The following is a 21,376-nucleotide window of genomic DNA, read 5'->3' as shown; positions in this document are numbered from 1 at the left end:
TACATTTATTATCAAGCTTTTCCCTCTTGGGGGCTAAAACATCCCCAATTTTACCATTTTGTTTAGCACGACTTTCAGAATCTTCACAATCTTTATCTTCCTCACCTAGGCAAGTTCACTTTTACAAAACTTGTCTTAAAGTATGGCATCCATAGCGAGACATAGTATACAGATATAGCTTGACCTTTAAAAAGTGTGCTCAGGAGTTCCCGTCGTGGCACAGCAGAAATGAATCCGACTAAGAACCATAAGGTTGAAGGTTCGATCCCTGGCCTTGCTCAGTGGGTTAAGGATCCGGTGTTGCCGTGAGCTGTGGTGTAGGTCACAGATGTGGCTCAGATCTGGCGTTGCTGTGGCTGTGGTATAGGCCGAAGGCTACAGCTCTGATTAGACCCCCAGCCTGGGAACCTCCATATGCTGAGGATGCAGCCCTAAAAAGACGAAAAGACCAAAAAAAAAAGTGATAAAACTACTATTTTTTATATATTAAAGTGTGTAACTACTTAGCCTAAAAATAGAACAAATGGGCCTTTTACTTTTTTAGTCATTGTTGGTTCATATTAACTTATTTATTTATTTTCTTATTAATGATTTTTATTTTTTCCATTAAAGCTGATTTACAGTGTTCTGTCAATTTTCTACCACACAGTGAAGTGACCCAGTCACACATACATGTATACATTCTTTTTTCTCACATTATCATGCTCTATCACAAGTGACTAGACATAGTTCCCAGTGCTATACAGCAGGACCCCATTGCTTATCCATGCCAAAGGCAATAGTTTGCATTTATTAACCCCAAATTCCCAGTTCCTCCCACTCCCTCCCCTCCCTCTTGACAACCACAGTCTGCTCTCCATGTCCATGAGTTTCTTTTCTGTGGAAAGGTTCATTTGCGCTGTATATTAGATTCCAGATATAAGTGAAATCATATCATATTTGTCTTTCTCTTTCTGACTTACTTTACTCAGTATGAGAGTCTCTAGTTCTATCCATGTTGCTTCAAATGGCATTGTTTTGTTCTTTTTTATGGCTGAGTTGTATTCCATTGTGTATATATACCACATCTTCTTAATCCAATCGTCTGTCGATGGACATTTAGGTTGTTTCCACGTCTCAGCTATTGTGAATAGTGCTGCAATGAACATGTGGATGCATGCGTCTTTTTCAAGGAAAGTTTTATCTGGATATATGCCCAAGAGTGGGATTGCTGGGTCATATGGAGTTCTGTGTATAGATTTCTATGTTAACTTATTTTTATAAAGCAGAATCTTTTGTACAGAAAATGATTCCAAATACAATTGCTTTTTAAAACATACATTTTCCCAAAAGTTTAAATCTCATGTATTCCATTCATATTGCAATACAAATAATAGTTTGACTAAAGTATGGATGAGTACATGAAGAAAAGTACAAATTTCTACTAAAGTGGATTAACAAAGCAAACATAAAATTATCTTTATGGTTGGAAATGCTACATATTATAAATATATTGAATTTCCTAAAAAATATTTATTAAATAAATGCATCTCATGTAATACTCTCTATGGAATTTTTAAGGATCTTAACAAAGTGCTTCTGAAAAGAATATCAAAAGAATGTGACTGGAAACAAATAGGCCCTTGAGAAAGAGAAATAAGTGAGAGTTCATAATAGCAATTATTAAGATGTATGATAAAACTCTAATAATTTAAACAGTGGGACTTGCATCTAGAACAAACAGAAATCAGAATTCATTTTCCTGAGGCAGACAGTGTGTTGTTTATGTAGAGTATTTGTAGAAGTTATTTCAGCACAAATCAGTGGAAAGAAGATATTAGTCCAGAATTTTGGAAATATTTATCAAATCTTTAAAAAACATCCTACATTTGTATACAAAAAATTCCAGGAAAATAATCATATATTTGGACTGACAGTACAGAATAGATTATTTATATAGAAAAAAAAAGAAAAAATGCATATATGCTAGTAATGATGGAAGGAATAAAAATGTATGTTCCATATACTGACAAGTAGTCACAGTTTTTGTAAGAAGCAACCATCCTCCATATATAATGCTTCAAGTATAAAAGAACCTATTCTGTGTAAGTATAAACCAAGCGTTTCTGATTAGCAATGGTTCTTCTCTAATCCATGATTCAAGGATGCATGTTCCTTCCAGTTTATGTCTCTGCCTTTTTCAATCCATAGCTGCCAATGAATCCAGTCTCATTTTGATAAAAGGCGAAAGCTCTTGAAGTAGCCCATCTATTAGATGTTACTTTCTGTTCACCAGTCCATTGCAGAAACTCAGTCACATGGCTGCCTTTTCCCAACTAAAGAATTCTTGATTAGAACCTTTAGGATCCTCTTCCTTACATTTAAAGAAACTTTCCATCTGTGCTGTTTCTGGAGGGAAATGTGTTGGTTCTTGATGTCGTATTTCATTTAGGCTAAGGTTGTCACTGTTCTGAAAAGATATTATTAGATTCATAATGTCTTATTCCTTCGTTTATTATAGTTAAGGCTAATTTCATCATTTTGATCACTGCAGTAATTTTACCCAGAAATTTCTTTATAGAAAAACTTTATTCTCTTCTTATACCAGAACTACATGATGTGCTATTTGAGTCTTTATCTATCTAAAAATATATTTTTGGTTGCTTTCAGGCATGAGAGATTATTTAGATTGATACATTCTCCAATCACAATATTTTTCTTTTATACTTCGTATTGCTCATTGCCCTCTGGTATCTAATTCTGCAAAATCTGAAATGAGCCTTATTTTCACTTTCTTTGTAAGTTAACATGTTACTTTTTTGTGCTTGAGTACTTGAACTTCAAGACTTCCTTCAGGATGACAGGGGAAAATATATCAGCTTCAGTCATCATATTTCTGCATGTTTCCACCAAAGAAACATCAACCAGCACTGTTCTCATCATGGTGAAACATTTTAATATAGCATACAATTTCTCACTCCTCCTCATTGAAAGGGAAGCTACAAAGACTTACGAGAGCCAGGCATCCTTTGTTTTTTCTACTGAGTGTTTGTAATGTATGGAAAGACATTGCTCCCCTGTGGTCGTGTATCTTTCTGCTTTCCTTCTCTTGTAGGTATCTGCTCAGAATGAAATTTGTTCTATTTCCAAGGCTTAGTAATGTCACCAAGGCCAGCCCTGCCCCTTTGGGGGAAAGTCTGCTGTCTCCAGCTGTTCAGCCACAGCTGAGCAGGTGAATTCATTTAGAGAAGTTGTAAAATACCCCAAGGAAGACTAAGCTGTTTCCTCAAATCAAGAAATAGCTTGAGGAAAAGCCATTGAAGAGTTTAGTTTTTTTGAGCATGAGCCACCCAAACTCCTTGCTTGGCACCCTGCAAATAAACACTGTACTTTCCATCACCATTTTAAAAGATAGCTTGATGTTATATGTTAATGTCCAGTTGGCCCTTGCATCTACCTCAGTTAGTTAAGAAGTCAAGGATAGGCAGAGAGGTGATAAATAAGCCCCTACAAAGCCCCCACAATGATAAATCTATTATTTAACCTATTTTATTAGTTTTGTTTTCCCAGTTCCTTATAGGCTCTTTCATAATGTAGATGTGAACCATTGATTTATATTTTTTCATGATTTTTTGAGAGAAAAGAAGATGTAAATATGGAGAATTGCATTCCATTTCTCTTCTGCCTTGCTTCTCTATAGTTTTTATGTGTGCATTTGTTTGTTGAATTTGCAAAATACAAATACAGGAATAGCATTGACCACTAGGATTGAATTTACTTTTTAATTAAGTGGAGCCCCTCTCTGTTTTCTATAGTATCTACATCATCTCTTGTTATGGCTCCTGCCACTAAAACTCTTAGTCCAATTTATTGAGCTGTCATTTGCCAACTTGATAAACTATTTCTCCTGGCATCCTATGGCGATGGTACTGCTTGGTACTATCACTAGAGATACAATGTCTAACTAGCATGTTGCCCTCAAGTATTTTTCCTGAGCCTGACCTTATATATTCTGTATTTGACTGAAATTCTCAAAAGGACTGGCAATTTAGTGATTTCCATGGTTTTAATCATAAATGCAAGTTCTCTCTTCTTCTATATCTCAGAGACAAGAAGGAGATGATAAATCCTATGTCCCCATTCACCCACATTTCCTCACAATTCTTGAATTACAAACCTTGAAAGTGGTGAATATTTGAATCCCTGGAACTTTAAAAAGAGAAAAAAATAAATGAATAAGCAAAAAGCAAGCAAGATCTTTCACATAGCTAACACACACATGGATTTCTCTGCCCAAATTCAAATACAGAAAATGACTATAAGGCTGTGGGAAGCTAACCTGCGCTTCCCCATGCAAGGTTCAACTGAATCTATTTGTATTTCTATAACACATAGCTCAGTTAAATGTGAATTAATCTACATATCAAATTCTTGGGAGAAAGGAAAGCAAGAACCAAGAGCTTATTTTCTTTTCAATGAATATTCTATTTGACCATTTTGCTTTCACAAAGAGGAAGGAATTAGGATCATGTAGGCCTGGATGACAGTCTGACTTTCAAAAAGACATGGCAGACTTTTTCTATTTCAGGTATTATGCTTTTGTCAAATTAAATGTAAATGAACATTTATTTTTTTAATTTTACCAACATTTCTTTGCACTTGAATAGCCATATCCATAATACTACTCACTATTATGGTTCTCTAACTTTTTCCTAAGAGAGTCCATCCATTCAGAAGAACAGAGGTGCAATGAGTCATTTAATTCAAAGATACTGTGTTGAGGAAACAAGTAGTTCCAAAAACATGGCCATTATGAAATAAGCTTTGGATTCGTGATTTGTGCTAAGCAGTCCTAGGTACTCACAAATGGAGTGTGGACACATGCAAAACAGGAAAGCTAAATAAAGGTCACTCTTTACAGGAACCCACTACCACATGGCTACAAATATATTTTTCATATTTACAGATGAAAGTAAATTAGCTATAATAAGCATCTAACTGGGCTTTATCTGAGAGTTAGAAGTGGTATTAACATTTAGAAATGCAAAGATATTTAAATGAACACTACTAAATCTACCGCAGCAACTCTCAGCCCAAAAGCAATTTGTATTTTGTTGTTGTACATGTTGATAGAAAAGAAAAGAACATAACGATCTGAAGTTTTCCCCCAAAGGAACTTGACCTCCTTAGTGGGGGAAAAAAAAAAAAAAAAAAAAAACAAGAAGAAAAGTAAAATTAAAAACAGCTGTTTGGCCTAAAGGAAGAAAAAGATTCCCCAATGACAAATTTACAATCAAGAGGAAATTGGGTCCAAAGAAATGAAATGAAGACAGCCAATGTGACTGTCTCTAAATTTATATAAAATAGTTTAAGTATCAAAGGACAGGAAGGAGAAATATCTCCAAAGAACCAAACTTTACAGTAACTCTCCAAAAGGAACAAGGAGGAAAGAAGAAACAAACTAGTATTTGTATATATTATACATTTCTGAATTTTCTTTAAAACTGCTACAAAGTTCCAATATATCTTTAGCATATACTTAACACAGCCACATCAGAGAGGAGCTGATGCCAAGCCCTAACTCTAACCACATCACAGCCTGTATCTTGGATGCAGAGTCATCCAGTATGTCCTATAACAAGAAATAAACAATATTTCTGAAGTGATAGGTAAATGGAACAAAGATTAAATATGTAGACCTTATTTCTTTAGCAATTAAATTAAAACCAAAGCATGCCAAGGAATTAGAATCAGAAGTGGTAATGAAATGTAGACACTTCAGTGATCAACTCAGCCCATCCAGAAACCACAAACTGACTTTCTTGACATTTAAAAAAAATGTTTTTTTTTTCATTATTACATATAAATGCCAGATATTTTCAATGTGCCACTCTTTGCTCTCATAGGAACAGCCTAAAATCCTTAACATGTGCCAGGTGCCTGCACTCTACTTGCAATCTAAGCTATTACATCGATAAGCATAAATACCAAATTTATACTATAATATTTACAATATCTCACAAATTTGTAGATACTTAAAATATAATTCAGAATTTGAGGATGACTTAAAAGTCTCAAAGTATAATCCCATGCCTTTGTTCAATAAACACATTTTATTTTAGTCTGCTATAGTATCTTCTTTCAAAAAACAGGGTTCATTTGTCAATCAACTGTCTCAGTTCAGTTCTTCCCATTGGGATTAGGGACAGTAAATCATCACAGTGTGGATTAAGATCTCATGGAATCCTGAGACTCCATCTTCAGTTATCACTTTATGTGCTTGCCCTCAGTTGCTGCATTAACTTTTCCTTCCACTTGCCACTATAGGAAACTTAGGAGCATTATGCTTCCTTCTGAACCAAAATGAAATTTTGCCAAATTATGCTGTCAGAAGCAGCTTGAAGACATATATAAGTCACAGGATGAAAACTCTTGAGCTTATTTTCTCTAATAAACATATTCTTTTTTTTTTTTTTTTTTAGTTAGAAAAGAACTTGTTAACATAAGATTTCCTTTAGTTACCTCTTGATGCTTTTAATAATATACTCATTGCTTCACACTCCATAAAAATATTCGCAGATATAAAATGTAAACCCATTAATAGGCTCTTTTGAATTAACATAATATTAAAAGTGGGGATGTAGGTAATTAGTGATAACAGAAAAAAAAAATACTTTCAAATATCTATGCTGTTCCCAATGGCAACAAATGATTTTTGTGTGAATAATACAATGTACATAAAATGAATGATAGCTGGGCCATTTGGGTAGCATATCAGGCTAATATGAAAAGGACAGAAATAATGAAGAACGGCAGATGTTGTGGCTTCTAACCAGAAGAGGCTAGACCCCTGATAAGAAAGCTCTCTGGTGGCCAAAACTGCTCAACACACATCGAAACCAAGAGCAATAAACCTGATGAGAGCTCTGGAGTGCCCAGGGAGGCAAAGCGAGCTTCCAAGATGAAAACTCCCAGAATTTTCTCCAGTTGCTTTGCCTGAAATTTAAATTCTATATTATAGAATCTTGGGTCCTTCCTAACTAAATTGGGAGAAAATAGCAAATAATTTTTGAGACAATTGCTTTTCTTTCAAAGTATCAACTACAATATTTGTGGGGTTTTTTTAAATGTACAATTTACTTTATCATTTTTATATCATATAAATGTGTTTTGGGTTTTTTTATAGTGATATTTATTTTTTTCCATTATAGCTAATTTACAGTGTTCTGTCAATTTTCTGCTGCACAGCAAGGTGACCCAGTCACACATACATGTATACATTCCTTTTTCTCCCATTATCATGCTCCATCTCAAGTGACCAGACATAGTTCCCAGTGCTATACAACACGATCCCAATGCTTATCCATTCCAAAGGCAATAGTTTGCATCTGTTAACCTCACCGACTACAGTATTTGTGCATAAACATGAAAATCCCATGGAAAGAGCTACCTGTGGGCTATTACAGATGGTGTGTAAAGAAGAGGCGTTATCTCTGAGAGGATCACAAAGGCAAACCTGACTGTACTCATAACAAAAGAGCCACAAAAAACAATAAGTTGTATAGATGATTCTTTCAGCCCAGATTCTGCCGGCTACAGTGGATAAGGAACAAGTTGGGGGTTTGTTTTTTTTTTTTTTTTGGTTTTGGGGGTTTTTTTGTTTTTTTGTGGCTTTTTGTCTTTTTAGGGCTGCACCCACGGCATATGGAAGTTCCCGAGCTAGGGGTTAGGAACAAGTTTTGAAATGTAACGACCAGGGTTATAATCTACAATCAGGAGCTAGGAACTAAATGTTCTTCAGTGTATTTGGATTTTCTGCCTTTTGAAGACATCAGTTCCAACATGTTTCCAAGTGAATTTAATGCAGCAGATATGCTGCATTTATTCAAGAATAATTCATTTATTTTCCTCCGTTTATTAATGAAATAAATATCACAGATACATACATATATGTGTATGTATGTGTGTGTATGTAGACACATACAACCTCAGAATTGCTTAAAACGAGCAGCTTTATAAACAATTGCAGCTATAAGTGTAAACACTTGACTTTTTAGTTTTTCCCCACCCTTATTATCAATAAACACCACATGCTCCTTACGTATTTTTTAATCCTGAAAATGGCTTGCAAATATACCTTCTCCCTGGTGGTTTCCTTTCACATCACCTCGAACTCTGGGGATGCGTGTTTGGATAGAATTTTAACACATTCCTAGCAGATCCAAAAGGCTTTCATTACATTTTGCATTGAACTGATTTTAAGAGGGATCCAATTTGTTTCCCATTCCTGAGGTAATGTCAGTAGATTTTACAAAGGTTTTAGCATTTGGTTTCAACCAAGTCAAATAGTTGCTTCTGAAGAAACTAACATAATCTTGGGCTTTATCGGTGGAATGTGACTTCTGCAAAGAGGAAGTGGAGAATCCCTCTCTACTCTGCTTAGGTCATTGCTGAAATATGTCCATTCTGGGGACTGTGCTGTCAGATGGTTGAATCTGAGGGTCTGTTTTTTTTTTTTTTTTTTCCAGAAAAGGGTGATATATTTGATAAGGGACTTCAAAGTCATACTCAAGGGGAACCATTAGATGAACTATCCCCAAAGAACCTGGTAAGTTCCACTATTTTACATTTCTATCAATAAATTTAAGTTAGCTTATAAATAATTATCTTATAGGATATGTACATTGAAGTGAGAACTTCCATTACTTCTCATCCAAATTTATAAGTCAAAATCCATTGACCTAATAAATCAAGTTTGAGTTTATAACCTACTTATATCACACATAAATAAAATGCCTATTGAATTTCACATATGTAGAAAATGCACATGCCTCATTTACTTTTGGTTGGAATTATCTTTCCTTCTATCTATGTAAAATCGAATTTTGATGTTCTTATTATAGAAAATCAAATTTTTTACAGGAGCTAGATTTTCTTTATTCTATGGATGCTTAGATATTACAAACAAAAATTCTATTTTATAGTATAATTAAAATAAAGGAATTTTATCATAAATTATAAAAAATATTTAAACATTTCAAATAAAGAGTATAGCGGTGGAATTAGAGTGATAGAGTTGAAGGATCTTATCCAGAAAAAAAAAAAAAACAAAACAGGGCTCGGAATGTTGATGAAAACATTCTTCACCCTTTTTTTGGCCACACCCATGACATAGGGGAGTTCCTGGGCCAGGGATGGAATCCAAGCCACAGCTGAGACCCATGCCACAGGAACACTGGATCCTTAACCCACTGCACTGCAGTGGGAACTGCCCCCATTTTTTTTAAACTACAGTGAATGAACTGGAGTTCTCAGAATTATAACATTCCTTTAGAACCACTTCATACAAAAAAGTTTAGGAGTTCCCGTTGTGGCACAGCAGAAACGAATCCAACTAGGAACCATGAGATTGCAGGTTCGATCCCTGGCCTCACTCAGTGGGTTAAGGACCTGGTGTTGCTGTGAGCTGTGGTATAGGTCACAGATGCGGCTCGGATCTGGCATTGCTGTGGCTCTGGCGTAGGTAGGTGGCAACAGCATCGATTAGACCCCTAGCCTGGGAACCTCTATATGCTGTGGGTGCGGCCCTAAAAAGGACAAAAGACCAAAAAAAAAAAAAAAAAAGTTTAAAACGTCCCCCTAACGTTCCTCAGGGAGGACTTATCATTCCAGCAAAACACGTTTTTTTCTCTGTGCCACACCGCCTTGCACGGTTTTTTCCAAGCAGAGCATCTCCTTCCTTTCCTCCTCAGCTGGAGTTCCCCTTCTCCACAAGACACACCCAGCCGTCTAGGGAAGCACTCACTGCCATAGTGTGAATCCACTTCAAATTCCTCTACCACAGACCCACTGCTTTCCCCTCATCCTGCAATGCTGCCATCACACTAGTCTTCACTGATCTTTGTCCATAGTTCTATCATGATACTCAATTGTTTCTTCATTTAGTTAGAAATGCTTTTCACTTGTGTGGGTGAACCAAGTATAAACCGCATCCAACAGTTCCCGTCATGTCTCAGCGGTTAACAAACCTGACTAGTATCCATGAGGATGCCAGTTGGATCCCTGACCTTGCTCAGTGGGTTAAGGATCTGGCGTTGCCGTGAGCTGTGGTATAGGTCACAGACGCAGCTCAGATCTGGTGTGGCTGTGGCTGTGGTGGTGGCTGGCAGCTGCAGCTCCTATCCAACCCCTAGCCTGTGCTCCGGGTAGGGCCCTAAAAAAAAAAAAAAAAAACCACATCCATTTGATGAGATATTTTTCTTTGTTTTCACTTAATTTTCCTATTTTCTTTTAAAAGCTTTTATTGCTACAACGAAGTGAATGTTAGAATGAATATTGTCTAAGGAAATGTTTTACTGCCCACTGGGAAAAAAACAAAAACAAAAACATAAGCAAATATTCTGAGTTTTTAACCTAAAAATATCCATCCCTGTGCCGTTGTAAAATCAATAGTAGCTTATTCCACTTTCAGCATTCATTAGATTCTTCATGGGTTGTATTTAATTTCTTCTGTAATGCCTAAACTTATTCCACAGCACTTTCAAACAAAATAAATATTTCATATAAAACATAGAGCAGTGCTAATTATAATTATCACATTGTATGTCACATCCCTAGTACTTAGTTATCTTATGCCTGGAAGTTTGTACATTTTGAAACTTGTTAAAAGAGTAAATCCTAAGAGTTCTCATCCCAAGGAAACATTTTTTTTCTATTTCTTTAATTTTCTATCTATATGAGATGATGGATGCTCACTCAAGTTGTAGTAACCATTTAAGGATGTATAAAAATATTTAGTTTTTATTTTTTTATTATAGTTGGTTTACAGTCTTCTGTCAATTTCTGCTGTACAGCAAGGTGACACAGTTATACATATATATGCATTCTTTTTTCATGTTATCTTCCATTATGTCTGATCATAAGTGATTAGATATGGTTCCTTGTTCTATACAGCAGGATGTCATTACTTATCCATTCCAGATGCAATAATTTGCATCTACAAACTCCAAACTTCCAGTCCATCCCACTCCCTTCCCCTTCCTTTTAGCAACACAAGTCTGTTCTCTAAGTCCATGAGTTTGTTTCTTTTCTGTAGACAGGTTCAGTTGTGCCATATATTAGATTCCAGATATGTGATATCATATGATATTTGTCTTTCTCTTTCTGACTTCACTTAGTATGAGAGTCTCTACTTCCATCCGTGTGGCTGCAAATGGTCTTATTCCATTCTTCTCAATGGCTGAATAGTATTCCATTGTGTATTATGTACTACATCTTCTTAATCCATTCATCTATTGATGGACATTTAGGCTGTTTCCATGTCCTGGCTATCCTGAATAGTGCTGCAGTGAACATAGGGGTGCATGTATGCTTTTCAATCGAAGTTTTGTCCAAATATATGGCCAGGAGTGGGATTGCCAGATCATATGGTAGTTCTGTATTTAGTTAGAAAAAATTTTAAAACAAGTATTTTGAAACAACTTAATAGAACTTATACCAGAAAACAAACAAAACAACACAACTTTCTTTAAAAGTAAAGAAGAGCAAAACAAATCAGGATTGTTGTAGCGATAGTATCTGAATTCAGTTAAATTTCCTTCATGTGTCCCTGAACGCTTACATTGATTGACAGGATTTTTTCCATTTTTAATTTCAACTCTCTGTGATGGGAGTTTGGGAGTCACCAGTTGTGCTATGTGACACTCTCAGTGAGGAACCAGCACAAGTAGGATGGAAGGGGTCCTAGCAACTGCCAAGTGACCTCTGCTGAGTCATGGGCCAATGAATGGCATATCCACTGACTTGTCAAGACAATTTTTTTGTCCCTAAACAAAGAAGAAAGACACAATATTATTACCCATTCTCTGCTTTATCATTTTCCTGCCAGTTTTATCTATGCTTACCCCAGAATTATTATGAAGTTTATTTTTTCTTCTAAAAGAAAAGTAGAAAAAGAGGGGCTACTCCATTGTGAGATAAGAAATCTTATATTACAAAAACAAAGAGAACAAAGAAGATTACAAAAGAGGATTATAATGGAGGGTTTCAAAAGGTCTGCACTTCAGTATAGGCTAAACCCTGTTGGCTGTCCTCATCATGGCTTGATTGGCAGGATAAGTCTTCCTTGTTGGTAAAACAAATCCGCTCAGAACTGACTGCCTAAGGTTTTGTGTGCAGCAAAAACCTTTCTCTGGTAACTTTTTGCTGATGTGTACATGGACGCTATTTCTTAACTTCTTCGAAGTAAAATATATAAATTGTACCCTTTTAATGCATTCATTGTAAAGGCAGAATTCAGTGGTCATTTGTATGACATACGTTCTATTGTCACTGCAATCGTTAATTGATTGAGTGCTTTTGATTTATTTCTTAAAAATGAAACACCTTTGGGAGCCTTATAAACAGGGTGCTTGGCTTTCTATACACTGGCAAGCTCTTGCAAAAGGAGAAAGAATGTTCTGGAATTGAAAAACAATGCAGGTATTTATAAATATTCCAATCTATAATGAACCATGCAAATTTTTCTTTAAAAGGATACCAAAAAATTCACAAATGAATATCATAGGAAATGAATCCTTTAGGGAATCTTACAGATGACTTATTTGGAAGTTATAAATGAAACTGTGGCAAACCCTAAAAGATTGCCTTTAGGACAGAGACCAATGACCAGTTCTAGAACATTTCTGGTGGCATCTCTGGCAGGGATATAGAGTTAATTATTCTTTCATACATACACCGCTCTTTTGAGGAACAGGATTCTGTGTGACCAAAGTCCTCAGTAGAAAAGTTATCTCAAATCATTCCATTGTTATGTGTATAGATCAGGTCCTTGTCTATTGATATCATTTCACCACAGTATTCTCTGTTTTCTCTGAGTAACTTGAGGCATTGTGTGTTTGTCATTTTGTGCATCTTCCTGTCATCCACATGGGAAGGGAGGACAATAAAAGAGGAGGGCGAGTCACAGAGAGAGGAAACTGCTGCCCATGCCCTCACCTGTCTCTTCTTCTCACTCCATCTACTCTGTCCTCCAGACTCTCCAACACTTCTTCGGCATTGGTAACCATCTATGTGCTGATTACCTAAATCGACATCTAAAGCCCCTATTTTTTCCTGATCTCCAAACCCTACCCTTTAATGCCATACAACCCATCTATTCCACAGGCATCTCGAAATCAGTTTGTCTCATCTGTACCTACTATCTTCTCCCATTAGTCTGTTCCCCTACTGTAAACCCTAAACCAGAAAGTAGCACCAGCTTCGACCCCATTGTCCCGTATTGTGACCTGTGTCCATTATTAACCACGCTCCACCTCCACATGCACACACACCCGCTCATCTTCACCTCCACTGTTATTTCCCTAATCCAGACTATCATCTTTTGCCGAAACCCGCATTTTCTCCCAGTTTCCTAAATAGTTAGCCTGTTTCCCTCCAATCTATCATCCTCATTACAGTTTGAATCTTTCTATAACTATTTTCTCGAGAGTTTACAGTGCTTCGAAAGCATCATGTTGCCATTTGAAGAAATTTCAAACTCCTTGACCTGGTTTAACAGAGGGTATGTGATCAAGCCTGGCTTTTCCTTTGTCATCTGATCTCTATAACATTCTCCTCCTTAAATTCCACCTCTAACCACATAGATCCTTTTTCTAGCTCCTTGGAATTGCCACACATCCTCCAACTCTGTTCATATTGTCCCCATTGTTCAGGCAACTAATTCCAATCCGTCCTTCTGATTTCAACTCAGAGGTTTTCCTGCCAGAAGCCTTGCTGAATCCCTTAACTTGGACTTTCATATCACCACACAAATAACAGCATTAGAACTGGTTTCATGTATCCCAATGGGGCCTATAACCTCAGAAAGGACAGAGAATGTGTCTGCCTGGGCCAATCAGCCACAGCAGCCAGAGTTCTCAGTCCTTAGTCATTACTCAATACACTTGGGTCAAACAGATGAAATTTTTAGGGCAGATGAAGTCCAGAACATGAGTCTTAGTCATGACTATTACTGGGTTAGTTAATTAGGTAAAGGATAAAATAAAGCAGATAACCAAAATCAGAGGCTGATTTTAAAGATTTAGGAAGCAGATTTTCAAAATGGGCTTAGGCGGTTTTCAACTGTCTTCTTTCAATAGCCCAGGAAGTCCAGATCCTCGCTGGTAGGCTTTTCCACATCAGAATGGAGCAAAAGCCAAACCATCCCCAAAAATAAATGTCTTCCGTCTCCTTATTTATCATTATCCCCAATCTGAAGGCATTAAATTTTTATTGAATTCTTGTATCTTTCCATTAATTAACAGATTGGTTTGCTATTGTTATTCCTGCTCAGATGCTCTGCTTAATAAAGATTGATTGACTCAGGCTTCCACCTCTGAAGATCTGGAAGCAGTTTACTGGCAGTTTACAGGAACAGAGCCAGAGTTATCCTTATTCCCTTGACATGAATAGCAGTAGCTGTGTGGTTGACAATTGTGCTAGTGCTAATTTACTAATGGAATTGGATGAGTGGATTTGACTTTCCCAAGGATATATTGAGTCTGGTCTAAGAGTCAAGCCCACTATAATCTCAGATCACCAGGCCATATTTCAAATCCCTCCTTTGGGATCTGAATTTATCACAGTGATATGAATTTATCATAATTTGGATAAATTCTATTCAAAGTAGCATGTTGAAGTGCATGACTAGAACCTTGGCTCTGTGGTGATAAGGGGACTTTAATTTTTTCTATCTAGTTATTTCATATTCATTTGCAGGATGTTTATAACTGATAAAAAACTGATTTTCATGGCTTCTCAGATAAATATGGATATAAAGATAGTGAATGGCACTATAGAAATGGATAGAGATGTAGACATAGGTATAGACATATAGAAAAATACAGATAAGCTATAGATATTTTTTCTTTTCATCAATTTCTCTAAATGATCACAGTGTTTCATGGTATGCTTTACGTATATTTACATATATACTGAAACTTTTTCTTTTGAAAGTTAATATTAACGTTTTAAAACATCATCCCTTTCGGAATTCATATTTTTTGTTTCATAATGTTGATAAAAATAAGAAAACCTATTTAGAAAATCTTAGCCCCAAACCTTATGTGAAATCCTTGCTTCTGAAGTAAAGGTTTCTAAAAATAGTATCTTTTTTTTTTTTTTATGTGGCCTATGCCTTAAATTTGTAGTATTAAGACTGCTTGGTTTTTTCCTTCAGAAATAGTGGGGAGAACCTGCAATTCCTTATTGTAATGTACTCACACAAAAAGAGAAGTAAATACATATTTTAGTGACCGGGGCTTTAGGAACAGCTCATTAGTGCCAGTTAGCATGTAATAGATATTTTGGCTACAGAGGTTTATGGGTTTTACAAATAATTTCTTCTTCCCACACACCAAATTTAACAGTTTTATAGTCCTTTACAACTTCCACCCCCATTCATGCACCTCATCATTATACCAAGAGCCAAATTTTAATGATTTTTTTTGCCTCTAGCACTGTATACATGTTCAGAAATGATGCACCCCAAACTCTGATTAAATGCCAAACTTTACTGATGAAAAACAGGTCCACTGAGTAGGTAATAATGATGAGTGAGATTTCATGCTGTTTTACTGCCAACAGACCATCAGAAATGGAGTGCAGTTCATATAAAAACAGTCCTCCTCTAAACAAGTCAGGATGGCTGGCAGCCTTGGTAAACATGTAAATGAACTTGATAACCCTCTCAGTTTGGAGAATTCATGTAAAATCCTCTCCTGCTTTCTTTATTTAGCCTAGTTTAAAATGTCAAGGGATTTGCAATGAGGCCATTAGCTTCTAAACTCCTAAATGAACTAAATGTGTACTCTGATGGCTGACCAAAACCTAAAGTATGATATGCAATGACTCTTGGGAAAACTGAGAAACACACAAGAGAATCTAATGTTTTACCAAGAATAATGTGTAAAGTAGTTCAAAGGAAATATTAGGTTTCTACAACTACCGGGTACCACCATCCTAAAAACAAAGAATTGGCACCATGAAGAATTGTTGTATCTTGTTATAATTAACAAGGTATAGTGAATTAATAATAATATTGGAGTTCCCTGGTGGCCTAGCATTTAAGGACCTGGCATTGTCACTGCTGTGGCTCAGGTCACTGTTGTGTTATGGGTTGGATCCCTGGCCAAGGAGCTTCCACATGCTGCAGCTGTGGCCAAATAAATAAATAAAATGAAATAAGTAATATTTACTGACCACCTAGTATTTGCTTGACCCAGAATTATATTTTTTATGTATATTAATTTATATAACCTTTACAAAATTTTAATGGAAAGAATATTAGTCCCATTTTACAGATATGAACACTAAAGATCAAGGCGGTTAAATACCTTGCTCAAGGTTACATATAAGCTTTAGATATAGAGGCGGAGTTCATACGCTGATATATTGGATCCAAACTCTTCTCACTACACAGTATATAAGACATGCACACATATGCAAACATACACATACATACAACATAAGACCTAGACACACAATTTACATTTCATTCATTTGTTTTTAAACTTAAACTATTATTTATATTATGCATTCTATTGTAAATGAAATAAGAAAGGGCAAAACTAAGTGATTTATAAGCCGATTATTTTAAAATGATCATGCCATACCCATTTGGCTGTTCCCTTCAAGGCTGAGTTGGTTCTAGACAAAACGGGGCAACAAAATTTTGAATTTGAGCCCCTCCAAACTTTATTTGTACATAGAGTGCCACCACTCATCCTACAGAAGCTGCTTGTCCTTATTTAGTTTGGGGTTTCTTTTTTTTTTTGTCTTTTTGTTTTTTCTAGGGCCATACCTGCAGTCTATGGAGGTTCCCAGGCTAGGGGTCCAATCGGAGCTGTAGCCACCGGCCTACACCAGAGCCACAGCAATGCGGGATCCGAGCCACCTCTGTGACCCACACCACAGATCACAGCAATGCCAGATCCTTAACCCACCGAGGGAGGCCAGGGATCGAACCCCCAACCCCATGGTTCCTAGTCGGATTTGTTAACCATTGCGCGGCGACGGTAACTCCCTTATTTAGTTTTATGAATGTCAAGACAGGCTTCATGGCCACCTCATTCCACTGGCTTGGACAATAGCCCACCCTTTCTAATGCCTTTATATTACTTTCCAACAACACTTTTGCATCACATTCTCTGTGTAGCCCTCATAGGAGATTTTTTTCTAGCTATTAAAACTCAAGAAATTTCTATTTTCCCTAGTGAGAGTAAGGTCTATTGCCTTACTAAGACATTTTCTGAAGGTTCTACAGTGGTAATAATAATGGCAAACCATTTGGGTCAGTGTTTTCCTTTGCCTAAAAACCTGCTACTTTCTCTTATGTAATGTATTGTCTAATATCTAAATTGTATCTGCCCTACTTTCTTCTAATTAGCTCTTTTTAAAAAATTTTTTATTACTCAAATGAATTTGTCACATCTGTAGTTGTATAATGATCGTAACAATCTGATTTCACAGGATTTCCATCCCACAGCCCAGGCACATCCCCCACCCCCCAAACTGTCTCCTCCGGAGACCATAAGTTTTTCAATGTCTGTGAGTCAGCATCTGTTCTGCAAAGAAGTTCCGTCTGTCCTTTTTTCAGATTCCACATGTCAGTGAAAGCATTGGATGTTGGTGTCTCATTGTATGGCTGACTTCACTTAGCATGATAGTTTCTAGGTCCATCCATGATGCAAAAAATGCTGGTATTTCGTTCTTTTTAATGTCTGAGTAATATTCCGTTGTGTATATGTACCACCTCTTCTGGATCCACTCCTCTGTCCATGGACATTTAGGTTGTTTCCACATCTTGGCTACTGTAAATAGTGCTGCAGTGAACATCGGAGTACACATGTCCTTGCGAGTCGTGGTTTTCTCTGGGTTGATGCCCAGGAGTGGGATTGCTGGATCAAATGGTATTTCTTTTTTTTTTTTTTTTTTTGTTGTTGTTGTTGTTGTTGTTGTTGTTGCTATTTCTTGGGCCGCTCCCGCGGCATATGGAGGTTCCCAGGCTAGGGGTTGAATCGGAGCTGTAGCCACCGGCCTACGCCAGAGCCACAGCAACGCGGGATCCGAGCCGCGTCTGCAACCTACACCACAGCTCACGGCAACGCCGGATCGTTAACCCACTGAGCAAGGGCAGGGACCGAACCCGCAACCTCATGGTTCCTAGTCGGATTCGTTAACCACTGCGCCACGACGGGAACTCCTGGTATTTCTATTTTTAGTTTTCTGAGGAATCTCCATACTGCTTTCCATAGTGGTTGCACCAATTTACAATCCCACCAACAGTGTACTAGGGTTCCTTTTTCTCCACACCCTCTCCAGCACTTACTGTTTGTAGACTTTTGGATGATGGCCATTCTGGCTGGTGTAAGGTGGTACCTCATAGTGGTTTTGATTTGCATCTCTCTAATAATGAGTGATGTTGAACATCTTTTCATGTGTTTCTTGGCCATCTGTATGTCTTCTTTGGAGAACTGTCTGTTTAGATCTTCTGCCCATTTTTTGATAGGCTTGTTTGTTTTTTTGGTATGGAGCTACAGAAGGTGTTTATAAATTTTGGAGATTAATCCCTTGTCAGTCGATTCACTTGCAAAAATTTTCTCCCATTCTGTGTGTTGTCTTTTTGTGTTGTTTAGGGTTTCCTTTGCTGTGCAGAAACTTTGAATTGAGTAGGTCCCATTTGCTTATTTTTGTTTTTACTGTCCTTACTCTAAGAGGTGGATCCAAAGCAACAGTCATCAAAACCGCATGGTACTGGCACAAAGACAGAAATATAGATCAGTGGAACAGGATAGAAAGCCCAGAATTAAACCCACGTACCTACAGCCAACTCATCTATGACAAAGGAGGCAAGAATACAATGGAGAAAGGACAGCTTGTTCAATAAGTGGTGCTGGGAAAACTGGACAGCCACATGGAAAAGAATGAATTTAGAACACTCCCTCACACCATACACAAAAATAAACTCAAAATGGATTAAAGACCTAGATGTAAGACCAGACGCTATAAAACTTCTAATTAACTCTTGTGTTCAATACCTGACAGATTCTGATTCAGTTTAACCTCTTAAATCCAGAATCTTGGCTCATCAAACTGCACACACATGTGCGCACAGGCACGCACGCACGTGCGCACACACACACACACACACGTCTCTGGATACATTTTGGTATTTAAAACCATCTTGTATGAACAAATTGATTTGTGCCTTTGTCTCTTGAATATTAAACGTAGCCTGATAGACATTCTCACAATGCCATGACAACTTAGCTCATGCTAGAATCCATTTCTGCTAAATTGTCTTACACCTTAATAGAGCAGTAAAAATCAAATCGATATTTTTCATAAAATAGTAATGTAAAATACCATCATTTTTAAGTGTTTATTCTGATTTTTATTACTTCACAAAGATAAACAATGGCATCAAATACTGAATCCCAGAAAAATTAATTATTAGGGCAGTTTGATTAGTTGGTCTTTGATTCCAGGGCAAAAGAAGTCTTTGACTCATTTGAACTCAATTGTTTGATTCTGTACTTTAAATATATGCCTAAAAGAAGTTATTTGAACATAATTTATTACTAAAATGCAAAAACTATAACAGAATTGATCGTCACTGTCAATAAAGTAAATAGAAGGTAACATTGCTACAAATAGGTGGTTTATTACATCAGAATTTCTAGTAAAAGAAAAGTACAAATTAATGGACATACTTGAAATAGGAAGAAACATCCTTAGATGAAATGCTCAAAGCAAGAATTATAAAGTATATAAATTTTAACTTTCTGGAGAAATCAGAAAGAAAAGGAAATAAAAAAGAATATTAGCAATAGGATCCTGCTGTGTAGCACTGGGAACTCTGTCTAGTCACTTATGATGGAACATGCAATGTGAGAAAAAAGAATGTATCCATGTAAGTGTAACTGGGTCACCATGCTGTACAGTAGGAAAAAAATATATACATATATATATACACACACATATAAATAAAAGATGTAAAAAAATTTTTAAATCAGAATAATACAGTTCATGATTAATTATTAAAAGTATCACAATGCTGTATTTTGAGGGAAAAAATCAAAACAGGATGGAATGGAGTAAAGAAAATACCAGTATTGGGGTGAAATAAAATAATAACATTAAAAACAAAGCATTATGACAAATATTTGAAATACTCCAAAAGATATTAAAGTTCATACCTTCAAAAATTGCTAGGTAGCAAATGAATATATCATACTTTAAGAAGATTTTTAGTTTAAGGAAAAGTCATGTTTATGATCTAGAACATGAAAAATGAAAACATTAAAAATAGTTTGTTTCATTACTATGGACAAGAAAAAACTTACTACAAATGTAAGAATAAAATTTTCTTGTAAAAACCCTGAGTTACTCTAAATGAGCACAGGTTAGTAAAATAAGTGGTTCATTGCCTATAACATTAAAAGAACACTGATTTTCAATAAAATAAATATTCAGGAATTAAAAATCTAGGATCAGAATGACATAGACGTTCTGGTTCCTTATATCTATCAAATTTCTCAATGGAATAGCCAATATCTTTGAAGGGATTCTAGATAGAGCAGTATTAGATGTTCTAGAATCTAGGAAACCTGGCTCATTAGGAAGAAGCATTTCTGTCTTTCGTGAATCAATGCATATTTTTAAGAAACTGTACTGAGATCAGTACTATAGTTGCTAGAGGGAAACCAAACAAGTATAAAATTGTACCCTGTTTTCAAGGAACTAATAACTCAGATTTAGCACATAGAGAGGGAAATAACACATAGCACAATGATAAGTGGAGGAAAGACTTACATGAAGTCCAAGGGTGAGCTTCAAAAGCAAAATGATCGAAAAAATGATTTTTTGCAGAACGTGTGACTTAAGCTTGACTTTGCAAATACTCACAAATTAGACAGACAGAAAAGGATAAAAAGAAAACCAGAAGAAAGGAATAAAGTGTATAATGTTCCAAATACGGCAATGCCCATTCTCAAGGGATAGTGAAGACCAGAACCAAAGTTCATTTCAGAAACAGTAGAGTAAGGTGATCATCAGATAAAAAATGGATTATGGAGAATTTTAAAAAGAAATACCTTTGCACAAGGTTAGAGTCTTATACAAGGTCAGGAAAAAAGATTATTTTGTCTATACTTATTGATATATTATCCTGAAAACATACATGAGTGATCTGGATCAAGAATCAACTACTATTACTTCCATCTTTCCCCTTCAAGGTGATGGAAAAGAAGCAGATAGACCTTGTGTGCACAAAGAAGAGTTCTTATATCACAGAAGAGGATGCCCAGAACTATGAATCTGGAAGCTTCTATAGGCCACCTACTACCACTCTTCCTCC

At 36.3% G+C, this 21,376-nt stretch overlaps 2 protein-coding genes across 3 annotated transcripts in view; one reads left to right on the top strand and one right to left on the bottom strand.

The window, feature by feature from the left end:
- The window catches only part of LOC106505319 (uncharacterized), a 354,150-nt gene that overhangs the window by 156,623 nt on the left and 176,151 nt on the right, over positions 1–21,376 (bottom strand). The gene's annotated exons all lie outside the window — the stretch shown is intronic.
- The window catches only part of LOC110255835 (uncharacterized), a 1,104,139-nt gene that overhangs the window by 1,069,498 nt on the left and 13,265 nt on the right, over positions 1–21,376 (top strand). For both annotated transcript variants that reach the window (XR_014819674.1, XR_014819681.1), the window contains exon 7: positions 8,508–8,587. The gene's annotated coding sequence lies outside the window, so the exon portion shown is untranslated. The remainder of the gene's footprint in view (positions 1–8,507; positions 8,588–21,376) is intronic.

Source organism: Sus scrofa, chromosome 11 (assembly GCF_054392235.1).
Source record: "Sus scrofa isolate SSC_HxYL_T2T_F1_AM1 chromosome 11, Sscrofa_HxYL_maternal_Yorkshire_Landrace_v2.0, whole genome shotgun sequence".
NCBI lineage: Eukaryota > Metazoa > Chordata > Mammalia > Artiodactyla > Suidae > Sus > Sus scrofa.
Note: the sequence above shows the minus strand (reverse complement) of the source record. Positions and strands in the feature narration are given on the sequence as shown.